Genomic DNA, 16,132 nt, shown 5'->3' on the forward strand with positions numbered 1-16,132 from the left:
AAGGGAGATATCCATATCTCCCCACAGAAACCCAATAGCGGCACCATGTTGGGACTCTCTAGTTGTAGCCGTAACCCAGGTGGATCCGTTGGTCCCAGAACCATCTCCCTGTGACCTTCTGGACTGGAGCTATAAACCCTAAAGGGTTTTGTGGGTCATTTGCAGCCAGTCCAGTAGAGGAGGGTGGACCCCTCCCAAAGGCTGGGAGGGGAGGGACCGGATACAGATTAAAAGGCTTGTGCCAGCAAGAGGGTGTGTCTTTTTTCTGAAAGGGGGTCACATCGTGCAATGTGTTTGGAGGGACCTCCAACCGGCTGACATCACTGCCTCCGACGTGAATACAGCTAAGAACTCACCACTACCCAAAGGACTCATATATCTGGTAAACTGACTTATTGTTCTGTTTAACCCTGTTGTAACTATATCACTGTATCTGTAACCTCAGACCACTGTATATATTCTCTGTGTATATTGTGTCATCTAGTGTGCCCTTAAGGCGATTAAATATATAATTTCATCTTGTGCTATCTTGTATCTCGATCACGAATCCCCACGTCCGTGTGTCGGCCTAGTTATAAGCTACCGCGGGTTGGTTTCTCACCCTATATAATCTCGTTAGCGGACCGGGCTTATATCAAACAAAAAGCTGATGGCAGATACCCGGGCTGAGACAGTGCTGTTTTCACTGCGGCAGTGAAAAGGCTCTCTCAGCTTGTTGCCTCTCTGTGCCCGCGTGGACAGGAGGTGTCTGTGTTAGAGGACAGGAGGTGTCACATATAATGTTTTAGAGTGTCAGCTTAACAGCATGCACTCACATATAATGTTTTAGAGCATCATTCGAACAGCATGCATGCGCATATAATATTTTAGAGCATCAGCTCACCTGAAGGCACTCGCAAAAAATGTTTTAGAGTGTCAGCTGAACAACATGCACTCGCATATAATGTTTTAGAGCGTCATTTGAACACCATGCACTCACATATAATGTTTTAGAGCATCAGCTCAGCAGCAGGCCCTCGCCCCTCATGTTTTAGATGGTCAGATCAGCAAGCCCATGCTCCAAATGTTTTTGAGGGTCACCAGCAGGCCACCAATCACAATTTTTCAAGGGTGTTTATGATGCCCTCCTTGTAATTTTTGGCAGCCCTTTCACTTAGTGCATAGGCTTAATGAGTGTAGGAGTCCCACTACCTGAACTATTGTACCACAATGTGAATGAGGCCCTCCTTTATGTGTATATGGTTGAATCTTCTTTTTCTCATCCTCCTCCTCTTCCATCATATTAACATGCTTATTTGTCACATATATTGCCCTCGTATATATGCTCTCGCATAAAATGTTTTACAGGGTCAGCTCAACTGCAGGCCCCCGGATATAATGTTTTAAAGGGTCAGCTCACCTGCAAGCCCTCGCATATAATGTTTTACAGGGTGAGCTCACCTGTAGGCCGTTGCATATAATGTTTTACAGGGTCAGCTCACCTTCTGATGACGACAGCGAAGTCTTGCCTCTTGGTACTCTGGCACACATGGCTGACTTCATGTTAGGCTGCCTTTCCCACGACCCGCGCGTTATACGCATTTTAGACAACACGGATTACTGGTTGTTCACCCTTCTCGACCCCCGCTACAAATAGAACTTCTCATCTCTCATTCCTCTAGTGCTATACCAGAAGGTCCTTGTTGAAAAATTGCTCCAAAGTTGATAGGGCAGACATCCAAATGGATTGTCGCCGTCACGGGGACGTGCAATCGCCTAGAAGTTATCTAGAGTCAACAAAGCGGCAGCAGGCCCTCACCTACAAATCCAGTCTCAGTAGCCAAGAGTCTGGTCAACACAATCCTCACCATAATGGCACACATGGTGAACATTGTGGAGGCCGGGAGCAAGTTGACTGCTGGCACCAGACTTGCCCTCCAATAGATCCTCGTTAACAGAAACTGTACTCATTCCAATAACAGGGCCGCTTAGGAGTGCTGTATTGTTATTTATCATCACTACCTCCCCGACTCGGGAGTGGGTAATTGCCGCGCGCCTGCTGCCTTCCTTGGATGCTTGTCAGTGTAGGGATCGCCATAGCAGCCATAGCAATGGCTATGGGGCCCTACGCCACTGGGGGCCCGCCGCCGACTGAGGATTAAAAAAAGAAAAAGAAAATTCATGTGGCGAGTAGGCCGGGCGTGGTGCTGTGATAGGGGGCGGTTGGACTCGTAGCCGGAGGTAGAGACTAGAGAGGCAGTCTGGGCGGTGGTTCGCTGGAAGTGGAGGAGGCGGAGTCGCAGACTTGGAGCGGCACGTACAAGGATAGGAAGCTGCGAGGTGAGCTGCTGGAGTGGGTGAGTGTGGGTGGCTGGCTGGCTTGGCAGCGAGTGCAGTACAGGTACGGTTCGGTCAGTTCAAGTGGCTGAGGGCTGGCTGAGGAGTGGGACTGAGTCTGTCACTGTTGCGGTGTGTGTCCAACCGAGGCGGCACGCGGCAGCATCAGTCAGTGGAGACGTGGAGGAGTACTGTAAATGGAGACTAGTGTAGTGTAGTGGACAAGTGGAGACTGTGGTGTTACTTCATCTGTGTATGTGTGAGGTACAGCCGGATCTCAGTCAGCATCTTCCCTAATCCCTATTCACAGACACATATACCTGCTCAAGCCTGGCAGGCGCAGCTGCATTATTTAATACTGTGGTGTGGTAATGGTTAATGGCATTGGTGAAGACACAGCCACCTAATCCTATCTGAGGGGTCTGTATTACAGACCCCTCAGATAGGATTAGGGTACTTTCACACTAGCGTTTTTATTTTCCGGCATAGAGTTCCATCACAGGGGCTCTATACCGGAAAAGAACTGATCAGGCATATCCCCATGCATTCTGAATAGAGAGTAATCCGTTCAGGATGCATCAGGATGTCTTCAGTTCAGTTGTTTTGACTGATCAGGCAAAAGATAAAACCGTAGCATGCTATGGTTTTATCTCCGGCGAAAAAAACTGAAGACTTGCCTGAAGGACGGATCCGACATTTTTCCCCATAGGAATGTATTAGTGCCGGATCCGTCCTTCCGGCCTGCGCATGCGCAGACCGGTAAAAATAAATACAAGACGGATCCGTCTGTCCGCATGACAAGCGGAGAGACGGATCCGTTCTTGCAATGCATTTGTAAGACGGATCCGCATCTGGATCCGTCTCACAAATGCTTTCAGTCACATCAAAATCAGCGGATCCGGCGGGCAGTTCCGATGACGGAACTGCCCGCCGGATCACACTGCCGCAAGTGTGAAAGTAGCCTAGGTGGCTGTTTCTTCGCCAAAATGCCATTAACCATTACCACACCACACTACACTATTAAATAATGCAGCTGCGCCTGCCAGGCTTGAGCAGGTATATGTGTCAATAGGGAAGATGCTGAGATCCTGCTGTACCTCACAGTGAGGTAAAAGCCATATCTCAGCATCTTCCCTAATCCATATTCACACATATACCTGCACAAGCCTGGCAGGCACAGCTGCATTATTTAAAGGGGGGGGGGGGGGCCCATAATTTTTTTTGCTATGGGGCCCAGTCATTTCTAGCTACGCCCCTGATGCTTGTGCTTTAATAACTTGACCCACCCTCTCTGGGTGGTTCATAATTAGGAAAAAAAAGGGGCAAGGGAACAACAGCCAATCAGATTTCAGCCAATGACCTCTCTTGGATGTGGTATCCCTTTCTCAAGCTCCCTCTCCGGCATTGAACCCTGATTCCCTGTTACCCATGATAACCATGGTAGGCGCAGAAAAGAACATCGAAAGTTGATAGGGGATACATCCAAATGGATCGTCGCCGCCATGGGGACGTGCAATCGCCCAGAGGTTCATTAGAGTCACCATTGCGGCAACAGGCCCTCGCCTCTAAGGTTTTAGATGGTCAGATCAGCAGGCCCTTGCTCCAAATATTTTTGAGGGTCACCAGCAGGCCACCAATCATAATTTTTCAAGGGTGTGTATGATGCTCTCCTTTATGTGTAACAAAGGGTGTTTTGGAATGCCGGTGTTCCGGAATTTTCTGCTACCTGGAATATTTTGCTACCCACGTCACTTCCGGTAGTGACGTGGGAGGTGTGTCTCTCACCTCGGCTTCTCATTAGCTCTGCCGGGGGTTTGTCGGCGCAGGCGCGGAGGATTCACCCATAGCGTGAACGCGCAGAGGGTAGCAGAAAATTCCGGACCACTGCGCAAGCGCGAAAGACACGGCTGAAGGTAGGAGAAAATTCCGGCCCACTGCGCATGCGCGAAGAAGACCGACAGAAGGTAGCTGAAAATTCCGGCTTCGCGCATGCGCAGTAGGCTGGAATTTACTGCTACCTTCGGCTCCTACTGCGCCAAGCCGTCTTTTATAGCGAGCCGAAGGTAGCAAAACATTCCGGACCACTGCGCATGCGCGAAAAAGAAAAGGACGGTTTGGCGCAAGCGCAGTAGCGCCGAGTCAGTTAACAATAAAGTTTAACAAAATGCAAATATCTAGACCTCTTCAGCACCTATGTGACGTTTACTTGACAGTATTATGTCTATATTGTGGAAGATAGTTTTAAGGAAATGAAATAAAGATTTTAAATTTTATTAGTCAGCACTTCAAGCTAGACGTAATGTGGTCTGAGTGACCAATTAATAAAAATACTGTCAAGTAAACGTCACAGAGGTGCTGAAGAGGTCTAGATATTTGCATTTTGTTAAACTTTATTGTTAACTGGACTCGGCGTTATTGCGCCTGCGCCAAGCCGTCTTTTTCCACGCATGCGAAGTGGGCCGGAATCTTCTGCTACCTTCGGCTCGCTAAAAAAGACGGCTCGGCTCAGGCGCAGTAGGAGCCGAAGGTAGCATAAAATTCCGGCCAACTGCGCATGCGCGAAGCCGGAATTTTCTGCTACCTTCGGTCGTCTTCTTCGCGCATGCGCAGTGGTGTGAACGCGCCGAAGGTAGCATAAAATTCTGGCCCACTGCGCATGCGCGAAAAAGACGGCCGAAGGTAGCAGAAAATTCCAGCCCACTGCGCATGTGCGAAGAAGACGACCGAAGTTAGCAGAAAATTCCGGCTTCGCGCATGCGCAGTGCGCCAGAATTTTATGCTACCTTCGGCGCGTTCACAGTATTTTTATTAATTGGTCACTCAGGCGCAGTAGGAGCCGAAGGTAGCAGAAAATTCCGGCCTACTGCGCATGCGCGAAGCCGGAATTTTCTGCTACCTTCTGTCGGTCTTCTTCGCGCATGCGCAGTGGGCCGGAATTTTCTGCTACCTTCGGCCGTGTCTTTCGCGCATGCGCAGTGGTCCGGAATTTTCTGCTACCCTCGGCGCGTTCATGCTATGGGTGAATCCTCCGCGCCTGCGCCGACAAACCCCTGGCAGAGCCAATGAGAAGCCAAGGTAAGAGACACACCTCCCACGTCACTACCGGAAGTGACGTGGGTAGCAAAATATTCTGGGTAGCAGAGAATTCCGGAACACCGGTTCCTTGTAATTTCTGGCAGCCCTTTCACTTAGTGCATAGGCTTTATGAGTGTAAGCGTCCTACTACCTGAACAATTGTACCACGATGTGAATGAGGCCCTCCTTTATGTCTTTATGGGATATACAGACTGATTCGGAGTGCCTCTTGCTTGTAATTTTTTGCAGCACTTGCACTTTATATACAATTGAATATACAGGAAAGAATGGTTTCCGAACAATTTTTCCTGTAAAATAGATTTTTTTGTGGGGGTTTTGTGCGTATTTTTGTCAGTTTGTAAAAGTGGCGTACAACTCGGACAACATGGTTCCCAGCAGCGACCTGGGAGTACAAGATGCATCCAGACATCGTCCCCATGCTGTTCCCGATCCATTTCTGTGGTGTTTCTGACACTTTATGACCTTTTCTAATAGACCAGGCACCCTCCCCTCTTCAGAGCAGGGGGTGCCTGGTTGTCTCCCATTGACTTCCATTATACTCGGGTGCTTGGTCGAGCACACGAATATAGCAATGTGTTCGGGCCAAACACCCGAACACCCGAATACTTTGGTGCTCGATCATCACTAGTATTGATGGTAGAGCTCATTGCTTCTACATCCCAGTTTTTTGTCCATACAGACACAATGGCTCATCCATATGACGTCTGTGCCAAACACTGCATCCTGTCCTGTTTAAGTAAAAAAGCAGAGATACCACTATATGTACATGGAGGAAAGGGATGCAGAATTCACAGAGGAGCCATGGCTCCTTTAAAGCAATGATCCGTGGGGGCACAGATAACACACAGTAATAACTCTGAGTTTAGATAATGTAGTAGATATTATCTGCAGTCCTATGTAACACCACAGATATTACAGTGATAACTTTGTGAGTACAGATAATGTAGTAGATGTTACCTGCAGTCCAAATAAGTGATGAGCGGCAGGGGTCATATTCAAATTCTCTATATTTCGTGAATATATTGTGTAGAATATTAGTCGCATATTCGCGAATTTGAATATTTGTTATATTCGGCAAAGTAATGTGCGAATATTATGCGATCAATACAGGCGTGGGTCAAAAACGAATATACAGTCAGGTCCATAAATATTGGGACTTCGACACAATTCTAACATTTTTGGCTCTATACTCCACCACAATGGATTTGAAATGAAACAAACAATATGTGATTTAACTGCAGACTGTCAGCTTTAATTTGAGGGTATTTACATCCAAATCAGGTGAACGGTGTAGGAATTACAACAGTTTGCATATGTGCCTCCCACTTGTTAAGGCACCAAAAGTAAATGGGAGAATTGGCTTCTCAGCTGTTCCATGGCCAGGTGTATGTTATTCCCTCATTATCCCAATTACAATGAACAGATAAAAGGTCCAGAGTTAATTTCAAGTGTGCTATTTGCATTTGCAATTTGTTGCAGTCAACTCTCAAGATGAGATCCAAAGAGCTGTCACTATCAGTGAAGCAAGCCATCATTAGGCTGAAAAAACACAACAACCCCATCAGAGAGATAGCAAAAACATTAGGCGTGGCCAAAACAACTGTTTGGAACATTCTTAAAAAGAAGGAACGCATCGGTGAGCTCAGCAACACCAAAAGACCCAGAAGACCATGGAAAACAACTGTGGTGGATGACCGAAGAATTTTTTCCCTGGTAAAGAAAACACCCTTCACAACAGTTGGCCAGATCAAGAACACTCTCCAGGAGGTAGGTGTATGTGTGTCAAAGTCAACAATCAAGAGAAGACTTCAACTAGAGTGAATACAGAGGGTTCACCACAAGATGTAAACCATTGGTGAGCCTCAAAAACAGGAAGGCCAGATTAGAGTTTGCCAAACGACATCTAAAAAAAGCCTTAACAGTTCTGGAACAACATCCTATGGACAGATGAGACCAAGATCAACTTGTAGCAGAGTGATGGGAAGAGAAGAGTATGGAGAAGGAAGGGAACTGCTCATGATCCTAAGCATACCACCTTATCAGTGAAGCATGGTGGTGGTAGTGTCATGGCGTGGGCATGTATGGCTGCCAATGGAACTGGTTCTCTTGTATTTATTGATGATGTGACTGCTGACAAAAGCAGCAGGATGAATTCTGAAGTGTTTCGGGCAATATTATCTGCTCATATTCAGCCAAATGCTTCAGAACTCATTGGACGGCGCTTCACAGTGCAGATGGACAATGACCCAAAGCATACTGCAAAAGCAACCAAAGAGTTTTTTAAGGTAAAGAAGTGGAATGTTATGCAAAGGCCAAGTCAATCACCTGACCTGAATCCGATTGAGCATGCATTGAGCATATTGGGACATCGACACAATTCTAACATTTTTGGCTCTATACACCACCACAATGGATTTGAAATGAAACGAACAAGATGTGCTTTAACTGCAGACTGTCAGCTTTAATTTGAGGGTGTTTACATCCAAATCAGGTGAACGGTGTAGGAATTACAACAGTTTTCATATGTGCCTCCCGCTTGTTAAGGGACCAAAAGTAATGGGACAGAATTATAATCATAAATCAAACTTTCACTTTTTAATACTTGGTTGCAAATCCTTTGCAGTTAATTACAGCCTGAAGTCTGGAACACATAGGCCCCTTTCACACGGGCGAGTATTCTGCGCGGATGCGATGCGTGAGGTGAATGCATTGTGTCGATGTCCCAATATGCTCAATGCATGCTCAATCGGATTCAGGTCAGGTGATTGACTTGGCCTTTGCATAACATTCCACTTCTTTACCTTAAAAAACTCTTTGGTTGCTTTTGCAGTATGCTTTGGGTCATTGTCCATCTGCACTGTGAAGCGCCGTCCAATGAGTTCTGAAGCATTTGGCTGAATATGAGCAGATAATATTGCCCGAAACACTTCAGAATTCATCCTGCTGCTTTTGTCAGCAGTCACATCATCAATAAATACAAGAGAACCAGTTCCATTGGCAGCCATACATGCCCACGCCATGACACTACCACCACCATGCTTCACTGATGAGGTGGTATGCTTAGGATCATGAGCAGTTCCCTTCCTTCTCCATACTCTTCTCTTCCCATCACTCTGCTACAAGTTGATCTTGGTCTCATCTGTCCATAGGATGTTGTTCCAGAACTGTTAAGGCTTTTTTTAGATGTCGTTTGGCAAACTCTAATCTGGCCTTCCTGTTTTTGAGGCTCACCAATGGTTTACATCTTGTGGTGAACCCTCTGTATTCACTCTAGTTGAAGTCTTCTCTTGATTGTTGACTTTGACACACATACACCTACCTCCTGGAGAGTGTTCTTGATCTGGCCAACTGTTGTGAAGGGTGTTTTCTTTACCAGGGAAAAAATTCTTCGGTCATCCACCACAGTTGTTTTCCATGGTCTTCTGGGTCTTTTGGTGTTGCTGAGCTCACCGATGCGTTCCTTCTTTTTAAGAATGTTCCAAACAGTTGTTTTGGCCACGCCTAATGTTTTTGCTATCTCTCTGATGGGGTTGTTGTGTTTTTTCAGCCTAATGATGGCTTGCTTCACTGATAGTGACAGCTCTTTGGATCTCATCTTGAGAGTTGACTGCAACAAATTGCAAATGCAAATAGCACACTTGAAATTAACTCTGGACCTTTTATCTGCTCATTGTAATTGGGATAATGAGGGAATAACATACACCTGGCCATGGAACAGCTGAGAAGCCAATTCTCCCATTTACTTTTGGTGCCTTAACAAGTGGGAGTCATATATGCAAACTGTTGTAATTCCTACACCGTTCACCTGATTTGGATGTAAATACCCTCAAATTAAAGCTGACAGTCTGCAGTTAAAGCACATATTGTTTGTTTCATTTCAAATCCATTGTGGTGGTGTATAGAGCCAAAAATGTTAGAATTGTGTCGATGTCCCAATATTTATGGCCCTGACTGTATAGCACTATAGAATATAGTGCTATATATTAGTTTTTTATAATATTTGTTTTTTAGAATATTTGTCATTTTTTTCCATCTGAAGTCATGATTCCTCCCTGCTTAAGTTGCTTGTCACGCCTATGTTGATCGCGTAATATTCGCATATTACGCGATCATTACCAAAAAACAAATATATAGCTCTATAGTCGAAATATTTGCGAATTCTCGAGGTTGCGATATTCGCGATAAATATTTGTAATTCGAATATTCGCGCTCAACACTAGTCCTAATATAACACAACAGATAACACAATGATCTCTCTGAGTATAGATCATGTAGTAGATGTCACCTGCAGCCCTATGTAACACCACAGATAACACAGTGATACCTCTGGGTAGTGGGCCCTGTATGTATATAATAAGCAATTATCCTGCGCTGCCTGGTTGCTGTCCTAGGCCCCTTACTAGTGCTACCACGATAGCAGCCGCTACGAAAGTAGTTACACCACTATTCAGATACATCATTAACACAATTAATTAATCCCGATGCTAATTATGCCTCGTATATTAATAACACAATTCTGAAAATCTTAACTGAAGATGCATGAATAAATATTCTGTTAATCTGGTGTATTAGAATAAATGCTATATAAATCCAGCAGAGGGCAGGTGATCTCCATGTAAAACACCAGCACATCAAGCTGTAATCCATCTCTTTTAATATCTTATATAATAAAAGTGCTGTGCGAGTGCGCTGTGTCCATGTGTGTACTCAGTTTTGAACTGGGCATGCGCGGCGGGGCAACCAATCAGGACACAGCGCTCCACACGCAGCCGCACCGCCCACAGCGCTCACAAACCCTGTCTGGCCCCTCTGCCATGGCACTCACAGCCCAGCAACTTCCATTCCCCAAGGGCTGTGTTAGGAGAAGAATGGCAGCTGGAGGTGGCTCAGTGGTCCGTCTCTCAGTGCTGAGGCGGCTGCATGGCGCTGATTGTCACACACGATGGGCTCCTATCTTCCTCTCCGCTCCCTACCTCGGTCAGAGCTGCAGACTGTGGAGCGGAGATGCAGGTGCCCCACTGCAGCAGCTCTGCTAGTTGACGACAAAGGAAGGAAGGTCGGTGTCTTCCAGCTCCATCATTCCTTCCAGCTGACACCCCGCTCCTCCCTCATCGCTCCAACAACGGGGTGCACAGAAAATCACCCCTATTACCAGCCCAGCATCAGCACCTCTCTGGCACCCAGGTACCACCCTCTGAGATTTGATAGACAGCTGACGCAGCCATTTACCACCTCCATAGAGACTAGACGCTGCCTCAAACACCTATAGAGGCGTGGCTACAGGGTTTCAATGACATAGACCTGGACCAATCGCTGGAGAGGTGTGTAGGAAGTGCCGATGAGCCAATCAGAGGCCAGGAGAGGCGGGATGAAATTTAAGGGATGATGTCATCCCGAGCGTTGGGAGGTTGCTTAAAGGGAAGGTGCATCAGTGGGTGGAGGGTGATGCCGGGCAGACAGTGGGATTATTCAGAGAAAAATGAATGATATCCTATTTTCATGTCATCTTAGCCTCCAGAGGGAGCTGTTTCATTGATAAAGCTCTATACACAGACATCAATGAAACAACTCCCTCTGGAGGCTAAGATGACATGAAAATAGGATATCATTCATTTTTCTCTACATACCTTATGGGAATAAAAGGTTAAGGAACAAGAAGAAACCAATGTGGACAAATATAACTGTAAAGAAGGCAATAAAGGACAAAAATAAAGCATTTAAAATCACTAAAACAGGAGGGTAGTGAGGAAGCACTGAAAAACTATAAGGAAAAAAATAGAATATGTAAAAAACAAATAAAAGCGGCCAAACTAGAGACCGAGAAATTAAATGCCAAAGAGAGTAAAACTAACCCTAAAATGTTCTTCAATTACAGTTGCAAGAAAAAGTATGTGAACCTTTTGGAATGATATGGATTTCTGCACAAATTGATCATAAAATGTGATCTGATCTTCATCTAAGTCACAACAATAGACAATCACAGTCTGCTTAAACTAATAACACACAAAGAATTAAGTTACCATGTTTTTTTTGAACACACCATGTAAACATTCACAGTGCAGGTGGAAAAAGTATGTGAACCCTTGGATTTAATAACTGGTTGAACCTCCTTTGGCAGCAATAACTTCAACCAAACGTTTCCTGTAGTTGCAGATCAGACGTGCACAACGGTCAGGAGTAATTCTTGACCATTCCTCTTTACAGAACTGTTTCAGTTCAGCAATATTCTTGGGATGTCTGGTGTGAATCACTTTCTTGAGGTCATGCCACAGCATCTCAATCGGGTTGAGGTCAGGACTCTGACTGGGCCACTCCAGAAGGCATATTTTCTTCTGTTTAAGCCATTCTGTTGTTGATTTACTTCTATGCTTTGGGTCATTGTACTGTTGCAACACCCATCTTCTGTTGAGCTTCTGCTGGTGGACAGATGGCCTTAAGTTCTCCTGCAAAATGTCTTTATAAACCTGGGAATTCATTTTTCCTTTGATAGCAATCCGTCCAGGCCCTGAAGCAGCAAAGCAGCCCCAAACCATGATGCCCCCACCACCATACTTCACAGTTGGGATGAGGTTTTGATGTTGGTGTGCTGTGCCTCTTTTTCTCCACACATAGTGTTGTGTGTTTGTTCCAAACAACTCAACTTTGGTTTCATCTGTCCACAGAATATTTTGCCAGTACTGCTGTGGAAAATCCAGGTGCTCTTGTGCAAACTGTAAACGTGCAGCAATGTTTTTTTTGGACAGCAGTGGCTTCCTCTGTGATATCCTCCCATGAAATCCATTCTTGTTTAGTGTTTTACGTATCGTAGATTCGCTAACAGGGATGTTAGCATATGCCAGAGACTTTTGTAAGTCTTTAGCTGACACCCTAGGATTCTTCTTCACCTCATTGAGCAGTCTGCGCTGTGCTCTTGCAGTCATCTTTACAGGACGGCCACTCCTAGGGAGAGTAGCAGCAGTGCTGAACTTTCTCCATTTATAGACAATTTGTCTTACCGTGGACTGATGAACAGCAAGGCTTTTGGAGATACTTTTATAACCCTTTGCAGCTTTATGCAAGTCAACAATTCTTAGTAGGTCTTCTGAGAGCTCATAAAAGGTTAGTATATAAAATGAGAATGCTCGGACTGGGAGAAAACGTCTGTATGTGGGTAAGTAACTGGCTCAATGATAAAAAACAGAGGGTGGTTATTAACGGTACATACTCAGATTGGGTCACTGTCACTAGTGGAGTACCTCAGGGGTCAGTATTGGGCCCTATCCTCTTCAATATATTTATTAATGATCTTCTAGAAGGCTTGCATAGTAAAATATCATTTTTTGCAGATGACACTAAACTGTGTAAAGTAATTGACACAGAAGAGGACAGTATACGGCTACAGAGGGATCTGGATAGATTGGAGGCTTGGGCAGAGATGTGGCAGATGAGGTTTAACACTGAAATGGAAGGTTATGTACATGGGTAGGAATAATACAAGTCATCCGTACATACAGTGGGGTAGCTAGAAATGACTGGGCCCCACAGCAAATTTTTGAATAGGGCCCCGCTCCCCCAGTAATTTATTAGCAACCCCTTCCTTTCATGCCGCCCCTATTCCTGTGGCTAGTAAAGATCGCTCTCTCAGACCAGGCCTGGTAGCTGTTCCATCCATTTTATACACTGTCTATACTGTCACTGTATATAAATTCATTGTGTAATACTGTTGAGGGGGCCCTGACCAAATCCGTTAGTCCTCCTCCTCCTGGATGGGCCCCTTCTGGGTCAGGGCCCCAAAGCAGCCGCTTCCCCTGCTTCCCCTATAGTTACGCCCCTGCGTACATACTAAATGGTAAAACACTGGCATTGACATGGAAAAGGACCTAGGAATTTTAGTGAACAGCAAACTAAGCTGTAAAAACCAGTGTCAGGCAGCTGCTGGCAAGGCCAATAAGATAATGGGTTGCATCAAAAGGGCCATAGATGCCCGTGATGAGAACATAGTCCTGCCACTTTACAAAAATCACTGGTCAGACCACACATGGAGTACTGTGTACAGTTCTGGGCTCCAGTGAACAAGGCAGACATAGCAGAGCTGGAGGAGGGCAACTAAAGTAATTACAGGAATGAGGGAATTACAGTACCCTGAAAGATTATCAAAATTAGGGTTATTCACTTTAGAAAAAAGACGACTGAGGGGAGATCTAATTACTATGTATAAATATATCAGGGGTCAGTACAGAGATCTCTCCCATCATCTATTTATCCCCAGGACTGTGACAAGGGGACATCCTCTGCAGCTCGAGGAAAGAAGGTTTGTACACAAACATAGAAAAGGATTCTTTACGGTAAGAGCAGTGAGACTATGGAACTCTCTGCCTGAGGAGGTGGTGATGGTGAGTACAATAAAAGAGTTCAAGAGGGGCCTGGATGTATTTCTGGAGGGTAATACAACTACAGGCTATAGCTACTAGAGATGGGTCGTTGATCCAGGGAGTTATTCTGATTGCCTGAATGGAGTCGGGAAGGAATTTTTTTTTCCCCTTAAGTGGGGAAAATTGGCTTCTACCTCACAGTTTTTTTTTGCCTTCCTCTGGATCAACTTGCAGGATAACAGGCTGAACTGAATCGACAGATGTCTTTTTTCGGCCTTATTTACTATGTTACTATGTTATTATGACCATGTTCAATTTCATTTTAAAGGAAAGAATGGCTGAGACCTTGCCGTAAGATGATTGGCCTGCGCGCTGGTGTGGGCAGCGCACTGGTGGGGGTGGTGCGGGCGGTGTGTGGAGTGCCGTGTGTTGATTTGTCACGCATCACAGAGCCGCACAGTCCCAGCACACTCAGCAACAGACAGCAGCCGCTGCCAGCAGTCTCAGCAATCAGTCAGTGCCACCAGCCACAGCTACAAGTCACAGTGCCAGCCGTCTCAGCCATCAGTCAGTGCCACCAGCCACAGTGCCAGCAGTCTAAGCCAGTCAGTGCCACCAGTCACAGTGCCAGCAGTCTCAGCCACCAGTCAGTACCACCAGCCACAGCCACCAGTCAGTGACAGCCATCTTAGCCATCAGTCCGTGCCACCAGTCACAGTGCCAGCAGTCTCAGCCACCAGTCAGTGCCAGCCATCTCAGATATCAGTCAGTGCCACCAGTCACAGTGCCTGCAGTCTCAGCCACCAGTCAGTGCCAGTTGTCTCAGCCACCAGTCGCTGCCAGCAGTCTCAGCACCACCAGTCAGTGCCAGCCGTCCCCTTGCGATTTAATATAGACTGTTCCTAGTAATGTTTATGCACTACTGTTCTAGCGCCCATTATTGTAATGGGCTTAATGTCTAGTTTTGTAAAAAAATATTACACTGATTTGTGCTTACGACAATCACGGTTTGCAGGCAGTATGGTACTGTGTGTCCTGTTGTGAGGATGACTATGTATAACTCTTCTGCACGGACTTAGACTAACACGCCTCAGTTTTAAAGGAGTTTTCATCATTCATTGACAGCGAGTTCCACTCCTGACACACAAACAGAAGACCTTGCTGGGGGAAAGCTGTGGTCAGCCAGGCACCTCCCGTGCAGCACCCACTACAGGATAAGTATAATATTACATGGTGTCCATTCAGAATAATACATGGACGGCTCAAGTCTATCAGGACAGGAGCCGCTATAATAGGTTGGCTCTCCATTCTCACTTAGGCCCCATTCACATGACCATGTCCACTTGACTTCAGTGGGACCGCGTTCCACAAGATGTGGCCAAACATAGGACATGTTCTATCTTTTGCAGCGCGGTCGCATAGACCCGGAAGCAGAAGGAAGGTCTTCACATAAAAGGACACGGTCGTGTGAAAGTGGACTTACAATGCAGATTCCACATGAGGGACTATACGACATCCATATGATCTAACAGCACATATGGAAAGGGGTTGTCTTCATGAGACAACCCCTTAATGAGTTAATACCATGAAAAACAAAGAGGACTTAGTCAGGGAAGAGGTACCAGTTTTAGGACCCTCAAAGGAGTTGTCTCATACAACACATACCTTTACATGGAAGGAGCCTGCTTGCTATACGACAGCTGAAATCAGGGATAACTCTAATCTCAGTAACTTAACCCCTCAGATGCCACAGTCGATGGCGACTGCGGCATCTAAGTGGTTAGAAAGAGGGAGGGGGCTCCTTCCGTCTCCTGTTCAGACCACCCACAAGACAATATTGGAATTCCAAATGGTTGTCATGGCAGCTACTAGCCTAGTTAAGGTGCCCAGGCATATCATCACAGTACTCTTATAAAGTCCTGAAAAAAATTGTCACTAAATTTTCACACATCATTAAATAAATGAATAGTGAAGACGAATATATGAAACTGTGTCATATACCTTAATAGAGAAAATATATATTTTTTCTCTTCTCAGCTCTTTTCTTGCACCCCCAAGCTTCATAAAGCATTCCAAGCATTCACTCTGAAATTTCTGTAAATTCTATAGAAGTCTATAGAGAGGGTAGGGAGATAAGTAGTGAGCTGCAGAGTAGGACTCATGCAGCGAGACACAGACAATTAGGCTGGAGCAGTTAGTAGTAAGTTTTATATGTCATCCCAAGTGCTTTATCTATATCAGTATTGTTCAGTACTTCTCTATAATTTCCTCTATGGTGCTTCTGAGCGATTCTGAGTGAGTGTGAGTTAGGGAGAAGAATCTCCTATTTTCTTCATGTGCACTTATGGGAGCCATCATAACAACTAGTC

The sequence above is a fragment of the Bufo bufo genome, chromosome 2 (assembly GCF_905171765.1).
Source record: "Bufo bufo chromosome 2, aBufBuf1.1, whole genome shotgun sequence".
In the NCBI taxonomy this organism is placed as follows: Eukaryota; Metazoa; Chordata; class Amphibia; order Anura; family Bufonidae; genus Bufo; species Bufo bufo.